Consider the following 15,319-nt stretch of genomic DNA (forward strand, 5'->3'; position numbering starts at 1 on the left):
CTATTCAGAAATGCTTAACTGGAAAGGGTGGATTCCAATATTGGACTTGAAGGATGGGTATTGTTGCAGATACCACTTGTGTTTGCTGCTCAGAATTCATTTGCCTTTCTTCTGATAACCAAATCAAGATTAGCCCTAAAGAATGACTCCTCCTCTCAGCCCACAGGTTTTGTCTTCGTATAGCTTAAGGGTCAAGAACCCATGCAAATTGGGAGTATTGGTGCTGTATTGCATGCTGGGATCAGCATGTGACCCAGTCTCATTAATAAAATGAGACTTTTGTTGAAATGTCTGGGCAAGAGACTTGCTCTTAGCTCCTGGATTTAAAACAAAGAGGATGCAAAGTATAGACTTGCTGAAGTTATCCTGCTTCTTTGAAGTGTAAAGTTGCCCTAGGAGGCGGAGTCAAGAAATGGAAAGAGAGAAGCTAACGCCCAGAGGTGTTTGAGTCTCTGCATCAAACAATATCTGAAGCCAGCAGCTCCCTGGACTTTTCAAATATACGAGCCAATAATTTCCTTTTTATGTTTAAGCCAGTTTTGGATGGGTTTTCAGTTGCCTCCGACAGGAAAAACAGCAACAAATCTTGTAACTTACGTAACTTTTAGGCATTTTTTTGTCTCCTGTATAATTTATTCTATTTTTCTTATTTTACTTTTAATGATCTCTGTATTTCTTTCCTTAACTTTTTCACTTAAAAATGAACAAAGACAGAGATAATGACTGTTAACATAAAGAATCAAAATAGGGTAGGATTTGTAAAATCTAACTCAGAAGTTTGTGTGATTATGGTAGACAAATTTTTGTGCATGTCATATATGTAAGATATCATCTTATAGCTTGATTATGTAGCTGAAAAGTATAGTAAAACTATGTATTGCCTTCCCCCAAATGCCTGTACTGGCCTCATTAATTTGTTGTTGACTTTATGTAAAAGCTCTGAAGGTTACAATATAGACCTAGGGTCTAAACCAAACTGTCTCTGAAGGATCTATAGTTCCAAGCAGGACACGAAATAAGTAAATATGAATTTGTAGAAAAGAAAATGTAGCCTAATTGCCAGGAAAATCTTTTAGACAGTGAAGTGGTTACTTACTTATCGTATTTATTGGATTTGCTCAACACTTATTACCTCCTAGGCATAGTTGTGTATCACAAATCAAGGGGGGGGGGGGGGGGGGGGGGGGGGGGTGGGGGGTGGGGGGGGGGGGGGGGGGGGGGGGGGGGGGGGGGGGGTGGGGGGGGGGGGGGGGGGGGGGGGGGGGGGGGGGGGGGGGGGGGGGTGGGGGGGGGGGGGGGGGGGGGGGAGGGGGGGGGGGGGGGGGGGGGGGGGGGGGGGGGGGGGGGGGGGGGGGGGGGGGGGGGGGGGGGTGGGGGGGGGGGGGGGGGGGGGGGGGGGGGGGGGGGGGGGGGGGGGGGGGGGTGGGGGGTGGGGGGGGGGGGTGGGGGGGGGGGGGGGGGGGGGGGGTGGGGGGGGGGGGGGGGGGGGGGGGGGGGGGGGGTGGGGGGGGGGGCGGGTTATTAGATCGTATTTATTGCTCACAAATCTCCTAGGCATAGTTGTGTATCACAAATCTAAAAGGTTGAAAGGCCACATCTGGTAGCAAAGCTCACAGTCTATAGTAAACACAACAAGCAAGCTATGGAAGCAAATCGCATTTCAAGCAAAGCCAAGCAGAGAACCAAAGACCTCAGGAAGGAAACTGATAATGGCAATGCTGATAAATGAGCATTAGGACTCTGAGTGGAGGGCAACACATCAACCTCACTTTCACTGTAATTTCAGATTCAGATTATGGGAGAGATGCAGTTACTTTTGTGTTCAGACATTATATTTTCATTAGAGTTATCTAAACATTGTATAAACCCTGGCCTGTTCTACATAATCCTGGCCTTTCGAGTCTGTAACAGACTTTGTTTTTTAATGTGTGATGAGTTATTGGAACCACATGAGCAGCCATTTATGCTGATCACATTTTTAGCCACTGTCTCATGGAAAACATATATTGGGTGGTCATTATTTCTGCCTGAGGTCATAGCAGAAGCAGGGATATTACATTTATTCATCTACAGACTGAAAGTCAAATTGGAAGAAGGGGCTATTATTATCTTGGATCTACAATCTTTGAACAATCTAGTTTGGAAGTTTAAACTGTTTAAACCAATCTCTAGCCATTATTTCCTTACTCATCATAGGTCTTTGCACATACTTAGAGCTCAGTGCATATTTCTCAAGTAAATTAATATCTAAAATGTGATTCTTCTTTCAAGAGTAGAAACTGACATTGTGTCCAAACGTTGAGTAACACACTTGTGTTAGTTTGTTCTCGCACTGTTATAAAGAAATATCTGACATTGGGTAATTTGTAAAGAAAAGAGGTTTAATTGGCTAATGGTTTTGCAGGCTATACAGGCTTCTGCTTCTGGGGAGGCCTCAGGAAACTTAAAATCATGATGGAAGGTAAAGAGGAAGCAGGAACATCTTTACTGCCAGATGTGGCCAGAGCAGGAGGAAGGGGTAGGGGTGGCATACACTTTTAAACAACCAGATCTCGTTATAATTCATTCACTATCACAAGAGCAGCATCAAAGAGGAAATTCGCCTCCATGATCCAATCACCTCCCACCAGGCCCCCACCTCCAACACTGGGGATTACAATTTGACATGAAATTTGAATGAGGCCACAAACTCAAACCATATCAACACTTAACTTTTATTTTTTTTAATTAGATGGAAAAGAATCTATTTTAGAGACAATATTTTAATATTTTCTTCTTCAAACCTGATATAAAGGCACCCAGCACATCTGTAATTATTCCAAAATGAACCAAAAAGTTTTGAGAAAAGATTTCAAAGGGAGAGTAACATCTTTTAAAATAGGAATGGCATACAACATTTGGGATAGAAGTAGAACAAAGTCAGGGAATCAAATAGAATGCCTCCTTCTAACAAAGCAGAGTCATTGCTCTGAACTAATGAGGAGGTGGCTTGGTTAAACAAAAATATTTGGGTTTATTTTAGATTGGTTTAGATTTTTCAGAAATACCTTGTTAATGTAGGGAATCATTTTGAAGATAATTTGGATATTTAAAATTGCTCACTGAATGACTTTAAACATTTCTAATGGGAGATTTCACTACATCTGAGACAGGCTTGATTTTGTTAAAACTCCCAAGTTCCATGTTTGGCCACATCAACCTGAGACCATGATTAGAGTCAGAAAAGAGACTCTGTAAAAGATGTCATCTTCCTAATGAACCATAGCTGCAGCTCCCTATGTGTCTCTGGATCACATCTGTTTGCTGACAGAGGTCCAACTGATGTCCTCATTCACTCACACGCAACACCAGTGAGGGTTGCGTGTATTTCTGACAGTACGTGTTGGCCCCAAACACAAGTTGTTCTACTGTCAACCTTGAAGTCCTTATTGTTATGAAAGTGACCTGGCTTCTAGCTACTCAACCCTGTGTATCATCCAATAACTTTCATGTAAATTCCTACCCCTGAAGCTTTACCTTTCACGGTAGTAGAAAAAACAAATACTGTACTACAATTTGATTTGCAGATGTCATGTAAGACTATTTTTTAAGCTGGCTGAAATAATAAAGGTTATCTTTCCAACAAAGCAAGCTAATTTTTTAGAGAGGTTAAAAATCTACTGGTTAAAATTAAAAGTATTTCTTTCTCCAACACACACACACACACACACACACACACACATATTTATATATACACACACATATATATATATATCTCCACCCTTTCTTTCCCCCCACCACTCCTCACCACTCCTTCATACCTACAAATAGTAATTTTTTTTTTTTTTTTTAATGAGAGGGGTTTCTGGGAAAAAGTGAGATATGGCCTCAGATAATCTGAGCATATTTTATAGAGAAAGGATATAGGAGTGTTTGAATGATGATAAATATAGAATCCTATTCTTATCTTTAAATAAATAGTTGTTTAATGTGTTTTCTTTGTGATCACTGAAAATAAGATTATGCCTTTTCATTTTATGACCAGCATAGATATTTTTCTGCTTCGGTAGCTTTTGTAGTTTTAAAAGTTAGGTTTTTAAAAAGGCTATCAATTCATGACTATACAACTTCAGTTTTATTTAAAGTATATTGCTCCAGAGAAGGAGTGAACACATAATTATTAATTTTTGGTGACCAGTTTGAGCCAAATTTTTCCTTTTCACTCATGAGGAAGAGAATTATCAAGGAATTATCACAGAACTATGCATAGCAAATGTAAACAGAAGTCAAATGGCAGTTTGTGACTGCGGCCAGGTACACCGGTCACACACCAACCTTTGCAAACACATTTATTTATATGGGGAGTAGGGTAGATGGAAGCAACTTTCTTCAACACAGAGTTTTTAAGACAGAAATGATATGCTTCATGACTGGAAAATACATGGAAAAGTAAATTCAGGGCTTAAATTTTGTTAGATGATTAATACTTTTACTATTTTTGGGATTTCTCTAAAATTGTGAATTTCTTAAGACTACATACCATTTGACTCATCCCTGGAGTATGCAGATTACTTAAGGAATTACAACCCACGCATTCATTTGGTGTATATTTTTTGAGTACCTATTATGTTCCAGGCACTATGTTAGATGATGGGAATAGAATAGTGAATGAGAGAGGGGGGAAGAGAGACCTCTACCCCAGGTGATGAGGTTGTAATCTGATTCATAAATTTAGAAGGAGGAATCAAGCATATACAACTCAATACCTTCTTCTATTTGGGATCAGGTGACTGTAGAGACCATGTTTTGTGGTCTACCTTTTGTCATGAGGTAATAGGGGTTTTACCTAGAAAGAGACACCTAAAGTTGCTTACCTAATGCCTGGGTAAGTAAGATTCCTAATTCAAGAATGAATATTAGTATGCCCACTTGGTGTCATGCCTAAGATTTCTTTTTCTCCAATCATTTTCATCACCAGGAAAGTTAACACTTTATCTCCCTGACTCCTAAGTCTGTCCCTTACTTGGTGTAAACTTGGGTGAATACGGTATAGCCTATTGTTCCTAGGCTACAAACCTGCTACTGTACTGAATACAGTATGTTATTTGTATAGTATGTTACTGCACTGAATACTATAGGCAATTGTAACACAGAAGTATTTGTGCATCTAAATATAGCTAAATATAGAAAAGGTACAGTAAAAATAAGGTAGTAATACTGATTCCTCAAAACACCAAGATCTGCCACTAACTAGCAGGATGACCTGTGGCAAATTACTTAACCTCTGAGTTTCTTTTTGGAAAATAAGGCTAGGAAGTGAGTCCTAAAATTCTGGGCTGCTCAAATATTCTGTGATTTTATGACTGTTTCTAACAGGAACTTTTTAAAATTTTAATTTATTTAAATTATTTTTCACTATAACTTGTTATTGGTTATGCTTAGGATTGTGGTCAAATTTGGGAAAATATTTATCAAGTTTATTTCACCTACAAACTGTTATATATATATACTTGCTTTTTTATTGTATTGCCACAGGCTCTGCCTACAAACAGAAATTCTGACAAATTTCATTTTACATACATTTTCATAAATTCCTTGTGATTTCCTATATAAATAATCAGGTCATTTTGGTATAAAGAAAAGTATTTCCTTTCCTTCCAACCAGTATTCCTTTGCAGACATCCTTGCCTCATTTCCTATCTTAAAAGAAAGCATTTGTTTTTTCATGATTGAGTATGATTTTACAAAGATATTTTGTAGATGTAATTTATCAGCTTGAGGAAGCTTTCTTGTGTTCCTAGTTTGCAGAGAGTCTATCACTGATGTGTATTCAATTTAGTCAAATGTTTTCTCTGCATCTAGGGAGATCAATATATGGTTTTCATTGTATATAGTATTGGTAAATGGATATGGTGAATTATGTTGATTGATTTTTTAAAAATTAAACCAACTATATTCCTGGGATAAACCCCACTTTATCACGATGATATAACAGGATTTGGCTTGCTAATATTTTGTTAAAGATTTTCTTGATATACATGAGAGATATTGGTCTGTGGTTTTGGTATCAGAGTAATGACGGCTTCATAAAACGTATTGGAAGGGTTCCCACATCTATGTTCTGAAATATTTTGTGTAAAATTTGTATTGTTTCTTCCTTAAAAGTTTAATGAAATTCATCAATAAGAACGTTTTAAAATATAAATTCAGTTTATTTAAAAGGTATAGGGCTTTTCAGATTATCATCTTTTCTGGAGCGAGCTCTGGAATTTTGTGCCTTCTAGTTAGTTTATCCATTTCATCTAAAGTGTCAAAATTTATTTATATGAAGTGGTAGAAATGTAGAAGGGGGATAATAGTTTTTCATTATTCTCATAAAGTTTGTAGGATCCATACAAATGACTTCTCTTTCATTCCTGATATTTGTAATTTATAATTTCTGTCTTCTCTGGCTTGAGAGTTTTTTCTTTCTTCCTTTTCAATACAGTTATGCATTGCTTAATGTTGGGGATATGTTCTGAGAAGCATGCTGTTAGGCAATTTTGTCACTGCATGAACATCAGAGAGTGTGAACATCACACAAACCTAGATGGTACAGCCTACTATACACCTAGGCTATGTGGTATAGCCTATTGTTCCTAGGCTACAAATCTGTTACTGCACTGAATACAGTATATTACTGTACAGTACATTATGGTACTGAATACTGTAGGCAATTGTAACACTGTAGTATTTGTGTGTCTAAACATAGCTACATGTAGAAAAGGTACAGTAAAAATAAGGTATAAAGGATTAAAAAGTGATATAGCTGTATAGGGCACTTGCCATGAATGGAGCTTGCAGGACTGGAAGTTGCTCTGGAGGAGTGAGTGAGAGTAGTGAGTGAATGTGATGGCCTGGGACATTACTGTACACTACCACAGATTTTATAAACATTGTACACTTATGCTACACTAAATTTATTTTTTAAATTTCTTCAATAATAAACTTATTGTAAACTTTTGATTTTATAAACTTTTTAATTTTTAAAAATTTTTTGGCTCTTTTGTAATATCATTTAGCTTAAAACACAAACACGTTGTACAGATGTCCACAAGCATTTTCTTTCTTTATATCCCTATTCTATAAGCTTTTCTCTATTTTTTTTTTAATTATTATACTTTAAGTTCTAGGGTACATGTACACAACATGCAGGTTTGTTACATATGTATACATGTGCCATCTTGGTGTGCTGCACCCTTTAACTCGTCATTTACATTAGGTACATCTCCTAATGCTATCCTTCCCCCCTCCCCCCTCACCACAATAGGCCCCGGTGTGTGATGTTCCCCTTCCTGTGTCCAAGTGATCTCATTGTTCAACTCTCACCTATGAGTGAGAACATGTGGTGTTTGGTTTACTATTCTTGTGATAATTGGTTGAGAATTATGGTTTCCAGCTGCATCCATGTCCCTACAAAGGACACGAACAAACTCATCCTTTTTTATGGTTGCATAGTATTCCATGGTATATATGTGCCACATTTTCTTAATCCAGTCTGTCACTTATGGATATTTGGGTTGATTCCAAGTCTTTGCTATTGCGAATAGTACCACAATAAACATACGTGTGCATGTGTCTTCATAGCAGCATGATTTATAACTCTTTGGGTATATACCCAGTAATGGGATGGCTGGATCAAATGGTATTTCTAGTTTTAGATCCTTGAGGAAATGTCAAACTGTTTTACACAATGGTTGAACTAGTTTACAGTCCCACCAACAGTGTAAAAGTGTTCCTATTTCTCTACATCCTCTCTAGCACCTGTTATTTCCTGACTTTTTAAAGATTGCCATTCTAACTGGTGTGACATGGTATCTCACTGTGGTTTTGATTTGCATTTCTCTGATGGCGAGTGGTGATGAGCATTTTTTCATGTGTCTGTTGGCTGTATTAATGTCTTCTTTTGAGACATGTCTGTTCATATCCTTTGCCCACTTTTTGATGGGGTTGTTTGTTTTTTTCTTGTAAACTTGTTTGGGTTCTTTATAGATTCTGGCTATTAGCCCTTTGTCAGATGAGTAGATTGCAAAAATTTTCTCCCATTCTGTAAGTTGCCTGTTCACTCTGATGGTAGTTTCTTTTGTTGTGCAGAAGTGCTTTAGTTTAATTAGATACCATTTGTTAATTTTGGCTTTTGTTGCCATTGCTTTTGATGTTTTAGTGATGAAATCCTTGCCCATGCTTATGTCCTGAATGGTATTACCTAGATTTTCTTCTAGGGTTTTTATGGTATTAGCTCTAACATTTAAGTCTCTAATCCATCTTGAATTAATTTTCATATAAGGAGTAAGGAAAGGATCCAGTTTCAGCTTTCTACTTATGGCTAGCCAATTTTCCCAGCACCATTTATTACATAGGGAATCCTTTCCCCATTTCTTGTTTCTCTGAGGTTTGTCAAAGATCAGATGGCTGTAGATGTGTAGTATTATTTCTGAGGACTCTGTTCTGTTCCATTGGTCTATATCTCTGTTTTGGTACCAGTACCATGCTGTTTTGGTTACTGTAGCCTTGTAGTATAGTTTGAAGTCAGGTAACGTGAAGCCTCCAGCTTTGTTCTTTTGACTTAGGATTGTCTTGGCAATGCAGGCTCTTTTTTGGTTCCATATGAAATTTAAAGTCGCTTTTTTCCAATTCTGAGAAGAAAGTCATTGGTAGCTTAAAGGGGATGGCATTGAATCTACAAATTACCTTGGGCAACATGGCCATTTTCACGATATTGATTCTTCCTATCCATGAGCATGGTATGTTCTCCCATTTGTTTGTGTCCTCTTTTATTTCACTGAGCAGTAGTTTGTAGTTCTCCTTGAAGAGGTCCTTCACATCCTTTGTAAGTTGAATTTCCAGGTACTTTATTCTCTTTGAAGCAGTTGTGAATGGGAGTTCATTCATGATTTGGCTCTCTGTTTGTCTGCTATTGGTGTATAAGAATGCCTGTGATTTTTGCATATTGATTTTCTATCCAGACACTTTGCTGAAGTTGCTTATCAGCTTAAGGAGATTTTGGACTGAGATGATGGGGTTTTCTAAATATACAATCATGTCATCTGCAAACAAGGACAATTTGACTTCTTATTTTCCTAATTGAATGCCCTTTCTTTCTTTCTCTTGCCTGATTGCCCTAGCCAGAACTTCCAACACTATGTTGAATAGGAGTGGTGAGAGAGGGCATCCCTGTCTTGTGCGAGTTTTCAAAGGAAATTTTTCCAGTTTTTGCACATTCAGTATGATATTGGCTGTGGGTTTGTAATAAATAGCTCTTATTTTGAGATATGATTCATGAATATTGAATTTATTGAGAGTATTTAGCATGAAGTGCTCTTGAATTTTGTCAAAGGCTTTTCTGCATCTGTTGAGATAATCACGTGGTTTTTGTCTTTGGTTCTGTTTATATGCTGGATTATGTTTATTGATTTGCATATGCTGAACCAGCCTTGCATCCCAGGGATGAAGCCCACTTGATTATGGTGGATAAGCTTTTTGATGTGCTGCTGGATCCAGTTTGCCAGTATTTTATTGAGGATTTTGGCATCGATGTTCATCAGGGATATTGGTCTAAAATTTTCTTTTTTTGTTGTGTCTCTGCCAGGCTTTGGTATCAGGATGATGTTGGCCTCATAAAATGAGTTAGGGAGGAGTCCTTCTTTTTCTATTGATTGGAATAATTTCAGAAGGAATAGTACCAACTCCTCCTTGTACTTCTGGTAGAATTCGCCTGTGAATCCATCTGGTAATGGACTTTTTTTGGCTGGTAGGTTATTAATTATTGCCTCAATTTTAGAGCCTGCTATTGGTGTATTTGGGGATTCAACTTCTCCCTGGTTTAGTCTTGGGAGAGTGTTTGTGTCCAAAAATTTATCCATTTCTTCTAGGTTTTCTAGTTTATTTGCATAGAGGTGTTTATAGTATTCTCCGTTGGTAGTTTGTATTTCTGTGGCGTCAGTGGTGATATCCCCTTTATCATTTTTTATTGTGTCTATTTGATTCTTCTCTCTTTTCTTATTTATTAGTCTTGCTCGTGGTCTATCCGTTTTGTTGATCTTTTCTAAAAACCAGCTCCTGGATTCATTGATTTTTTGAAGGTTTTTTTGTGTCTCTATCTCTTTCAGTTTTGCTCTGATCTTAGTTATTTCTTGCCTTCTGCTAGCTTTTGAATGTGTTTGCTCTTGCTTCTCTAGTTCTTTTAATTGTTATATTAGGGTATCAATTTTAGATCTTTCCTGCTTTCTCTTGTGGGCATTTAGTGCTATAAATTTCCCTCTACAGTGCTTTAAATGTGTCCCAGAGATTCTGGTATGTTGTATATTTGTTCTTATTGGTTTCAAAGAACATCTTTATTTCTGCCTTCATTTTGTTATGTACCCAGTAGTCATTCAGGAGCAGGTTGTTCAGTTTCCATGTAGTTGAGCGGTTTTGATTGAGTTTCTTAGTCCTGAGTTCTAGTTTGATTGCACTGTGGTCTGAGAGACAGTTTGTTATAATTTCTGTTCTGCTGAGGAGTGCTTTACTTCCAACTATGTGGTCAATTTTGGAATAAGTGTGATGTTTTGCAGAAGAATGTATATTCTGTTGATTTGGGGCGGAGAGTTCCATAGATGTCTATTAGATTTGCTTGTTGCAGTATGGAGTTCATTACTGGATATCCTTGTTAACTTTCTGTCTCTTTGATCCATCTAATGTTGACAGTGGGGTGTTAAAGTCTCCCATTGTTATTGTATAGAAGTCTAAGTCTCTTTGTAAGTCTCTAAGGACTTGCTTTATGAATTTGGGTGCTCCTGTATTGGGTGCATATATATTTAGGATAGTTAGCTCTTCTTGTTGAATTGAATCCTTTACATATTGATCCCTTTAACATAATGATGTTATGGCTTTCTTCGTCTCTTTTGATCTTTGTTGGTTTCAAGTCTGTTTTATCAGAGACTAGGATTGCAACCTCTGGCTTTTTTTTTTGTTTTCTGTTTGCTTGGTAGATCTTCCTCCATCCCTTTATTTTGAGTCTATGTGTGTCTCTGCAAGTGAGATGTGTCTCTTGAATACAGCAAACTGATGGGTCTTGACTCTTTATCCAATTCGCCAGTCTGTGTCTTTTAATTGGACTATTTAGTCCATTTACATTTAAGGTTAATATTGTTATGTGTGAAATTGTTTCTATGATATTAGTTGGTTATTTTGCTCATTAGTTGATGCAATTTCTTCCTAGCATTGATGGTCTTTACATTTTGGCATGTTTTTGCAATGGTTGGTACCAGTTGTTCCTTTCCATGTTTAGTGCTTCCTTCAGGATCTCTTGTAGGGCAGGCCTGGTGGTGACAAAATCTCTAAGCATTTGCTTGTCTGTAAAGGATTTTATTTCTCCTTTACTTATGAAGCCTAGTTTGGCTGGATATGAAATTCTAGGTTGAAAATTATTTTCTATAAGAATGTTGAAAATTGGCCCCCACTCTCTGCTGGCTTGTAGAGTTTCTGGAGAGAGATCCACTGTTAGTCTGATGGGCTTCCCTTTCTGGAAAACCAGACCTTTCTCTCTGGCTGCCTTTAACATTTTTCCTTCATTTCAACTTTGATGAATCTGAAAATTATGTGTCTTGGAATTGCTCTTCTCAAGGAGTATCTTTGTGGTGTTCCCTGTATTTCCTGAATTTGAAAGTTGGCCTGCCTTACTAGGTTGGGGAAGTTCTCCTGGAGAATATCCTGCAGAGTGTTTTCCAACTTGGTTCCATTCTCCCTGTCACTTTCAGGCACATCAATCAGATGTAGATTTGGTCTTATCACATAATCCCATATTTCTTGGAGGCTTTGTTCATTTCTTTTTATTCTTTTTTCTCTAAACTTCTCTTCTTGCTTCATTTCATTCATTTGATCTTCAATGACTGATACTTTTTCTTCCAGTTGATCGAGTCAGTTACTGAAGCTTGTGCATTTGTCATGTAGTTCTCATGTCATGGTTTTCGTCTCTATCAGTTCGCTTATGGACTTCTCTGCATTGGTTATTCTAATTATCCATTCTTTCTTTCTTTTTCAAGATTTTTAGTTTCTTTGCACTGGTTATGTAGTTCCTCCTTTAGCTCTGAGAAGTTGGATTGACTGAAGCCTTCTTCTCTCAACTCGTCAAAGTCATTCTCCGTCCAGCTTTGATCCGTTGCTGGTGATGAGCTGCGTTCCTTGGGAGGGGGAGATGTGCTCTGACTTTTTGAATTTCCAGCTTTTCTGCCCTGCTTTTTCCCCATCTTTGTGGTTTTATCTGCCTTTGGTCTTTGATGATGGTGACATACTGATGGGGTTTTGGTGTGGGTGTCCTTTCTGTTTGTCAGTTTTCCTTCTAACAGTCAGGACCCTCAGCTGCAGGTCTTTTGGAGTTTGCTTGGGGTCCACTCCAGACCTGTTTGCCTGGGTATCAGCAGCAGAGGCTGCACAAGCTAGAATATTGCTGAACAGCAAGTGTTGCTGTCTGATTCTTGCTCTGGAAGGTTCGTCTCAGAGGTGTACTGAGCTGTGTGTTGTGAGGTGTCAGTCTGCACCTAGTGGGTGATATCTCCCAGTTAGGTTCTCAGGGTCAGGGACCCACTTGAGGAGGCAGTCTGTCCATTCTCAGATCTCAACCTCCGTGCTGGGAGATCCACTGCTCTCTTCAAAGCTGTCAGATAGGGACATTTACATCTGCAGAGGTTTCTGCTGCTTTTTGTTTAGCTATGCCCTGTCCCCAGAGGTGGAGTCTGCAGAGGCAGGCAGGCCTTCTTGAGCTGCAGTGGGATCCACCCAGTTCGAGCTTCCAAGCAACTTTGTTTACCTTCTTAACCCTCAGCAATGGCAGGCGCCCCTCCCCCAGCCTCACTGCCACCTTGCAGTTAGATCTCAGACTGCTGTGTTAGCAATGAGGGAGGCTCTGTGGGTGTGGGACCCTCCAGGCCAGACCTGGGATATAATCTCCTGGTGTGCTGTTTGCTAGGACCCTTGGTAAAGCACAGTATTAGGGTGGGAGTTACCTGATTTTCCAGGTGTTGTGTGTCTCAGTTTCCCTTGGGTAGGAAAAGGAATTCCCTTCCCCCTTGTGCTTCCCAGGTGAGGTGATGCTTCACCCTGCTTCAGTTCTCGCTGGTTGGCTGCACCTGCTGACCAGCACCGACTATCTGACATGCCCCAGCGAGATGAACCCAGTACCTCAGTTGAAAATGCAGAAATCACCCGTCTTCTGTGTCGCTCATGCTGGGAGCTGGAGGCTGGAGCTGTTCCTATTCGACCATGTTGGGTGGCCCCCCGCTTTTCTCTATTTTTTAAATTTTTATTTTTTTATTTATTTTTACTTTTTAAACATTTTTGCTAAAAATGAAGACAAAAACACATTATTTTAACCCTATGTAGGTTCACGATTATCAAGATGTCAGTAGGCAATGGAAATTTTTCAGCTCCATTGTAATCTTATGGGATCACTATCATATATGTCATCTGTCATTGACCAAAATGTCTTTATTCAGCACATGACTGCATTTTAAAGATAATACTCCACTGTCTTTTAGTTTGCATAGTTACTGACAAGAAGTCTGCTGTCATTCTCATTTTGTTTCACTGTATGGAGTGAGTCCTATTTTGGCTGCCTTTAAGGTGCTCTCTTTATTTTTGGTTTACAGCAATTTGAGTAAGATGTGTTTAGTTTTATTTTCCTTTGTATGTGTCATCCATGGATTTCCCTTTGTATGTATCATCCACGGATTTCTTTGGGATTCTTGGATCTGTGGTTTGTTTTCTTTCATTAATTTGAGAAAATTCTTCTCTAGAACTAATAAGTGAGTTTAGCAAAGTTAAGACACAATGTTGAAAAGGAAGAGTAAAGTTGGAGGAATCATACTTCCTGGTTTTAAGATATATACAAACCTACAGTAATAAAGCAGTATATTAGAGGAAGAATAGACATATAGATCAATTGAACATAATGGAGTGTCCAGATGCTAAATCAGAATCTGCATTTTAACAAGATTCCCAGGTAATTCCTATTTACATTTCTCTTCTGAGGAGCACTAGGATAGAACAAGAAGAATCAATGGTGTTAATAATGATAGAAATGATCTTATATTAGCTCACATCTCTTAAAATAACCCCACCATTCTCTACTTCCTCGTCCCAAACTTAGGTATTATTATAGATTATTCTCTTTCCTTCACCGCTGCCTCCAATATCACATCACTGGCAAGTCCTGTTGCTTCATACCACTCAAATAAGTCTCAATTCATCCATGTTCCTCTCCCATGGCCACTTTATTGTAAGCTGCCATTTTCTCTTCCCTGAACTACCATGGCCTCTTAATGTCCTTACTTCCTCTCTTCTCCCATAGACAATTTATGAAATTTTCAGAGTGATCTTAATGGAGTTTATGCTCTAGGAAGGAAGACAGAAAGTAAACACATAAGTAAATACATTAAAATCATTATTAATTATGATAAATGAGATGAAGGAAATCAACACAATGATGTTATAAGCAGAGATGAAGCCATGAGTCTACTGTAGATGGTAAGTATCTTAATCTGCTCAGGCCATCATAACAAAGCACCATAGAGTCATGGCTTAAACAGCAGATGTCTATTTTCTGCAGGATAGAAGTCCAAGATCAAGGTGCTATCAGGGTAGGTGTCTAGTGAGGCCTCTTTTCTTGGTTTGTAGATGGCCACCTTCTTGCTGTGCTCACACATGGCCTTTCGTCTGTGCTTGTGTGGGAAGGGAGGGAGGGAGGGGAAGACATTTCTCTGATGTCTTCTCCTCCTCCTCCTCCTCTTCTTCTTCCTCTTCCTCCTCCTCTTTCTCCTTCTTCCCCTTCCCCTTCTTTTTCCTCCTCCTCCTCCTTTTTCCTTCCTTCCTTCTTTCCCTCCTTCTTTCCTTCCTTTTCTTTCCTTTTCTCTTTTCTTTCTTTTCTTGTCTTTCTTGTCTTTCTTGTCTTTCTTTCTTTCTTTCTTTCTTTCTTTCTTTCTTTCTTTCTTTCTTTCTTTCTTTCTCTTTCTTTCTTTCTCTTTCTCTTTCTCTTTCTTCTTCTTTTCTTACTCTGTCTCCCAGGATGCAGTGGTGTGAACACACTTCACTGCAGTCTCACTTTTGTAGACTCAAGGAATCCTCCTACTTTATTCTCCCGAGTAGCTGGGACTATAGGCATGCTTCACCATGTATGCCTAATTTCTTGATTTTTTGATAGAGATGAGGTCTTACCATGTTCATCCCAGGCTGTTATCAAATTCCTGGGTTCAAGCAATCCTTGCACCTTGGCCTCCCAAAGTGCTAGGATTACAGGCATCAGCCACCACACCTGGCCTCTTCATCT

At 38.8% G+C, this 15,319-nt stretch overlaps 1 protein-coding gene across 11 annotated transcripts in view; it reads right to left on the reverse strand.

The window, feature by feature from the left end:
- NDUFS4 (NADH:ubiquinone oxidoreductase subunit S4) overlaps nucleotides 1–15,319 on the reverse strand; it is a 696,041-nt gene that overhangs the window by 511,358 nt on the left and 169,364 nt on the right. The window contains exon 1 of one of the 11 annotated variants that reach the window (XM_050794134.1): nucleotides 13,269–13,273. The exons of the other annotated variants lie outside the window; for them this stretch is intronic. The gene's annotated coding sequence lies outside the window, so the exon portion shown is untranslated. Of the gene's footprint in view, nucleotides 1–13,268; nucleotides 13,274–15,319 lie in introns of those variants that run through there. 11 annotated transcript variants of the gene reach the window in all.

This window comes from Macaca thibetana, chromosome 6 (genome assembly GCF_024542745.1).
Source record: "Macaca thibetana thibetana isolate TM-01 chromosome 6, ASM2454274v1, whole genome shotgun sequence".
Lineage (NCBI taxonomy): Eukaryota > Metazoa > Chordata > Mammalia > Primates > Cercopithecidae > Macaca > Macaca thibetana.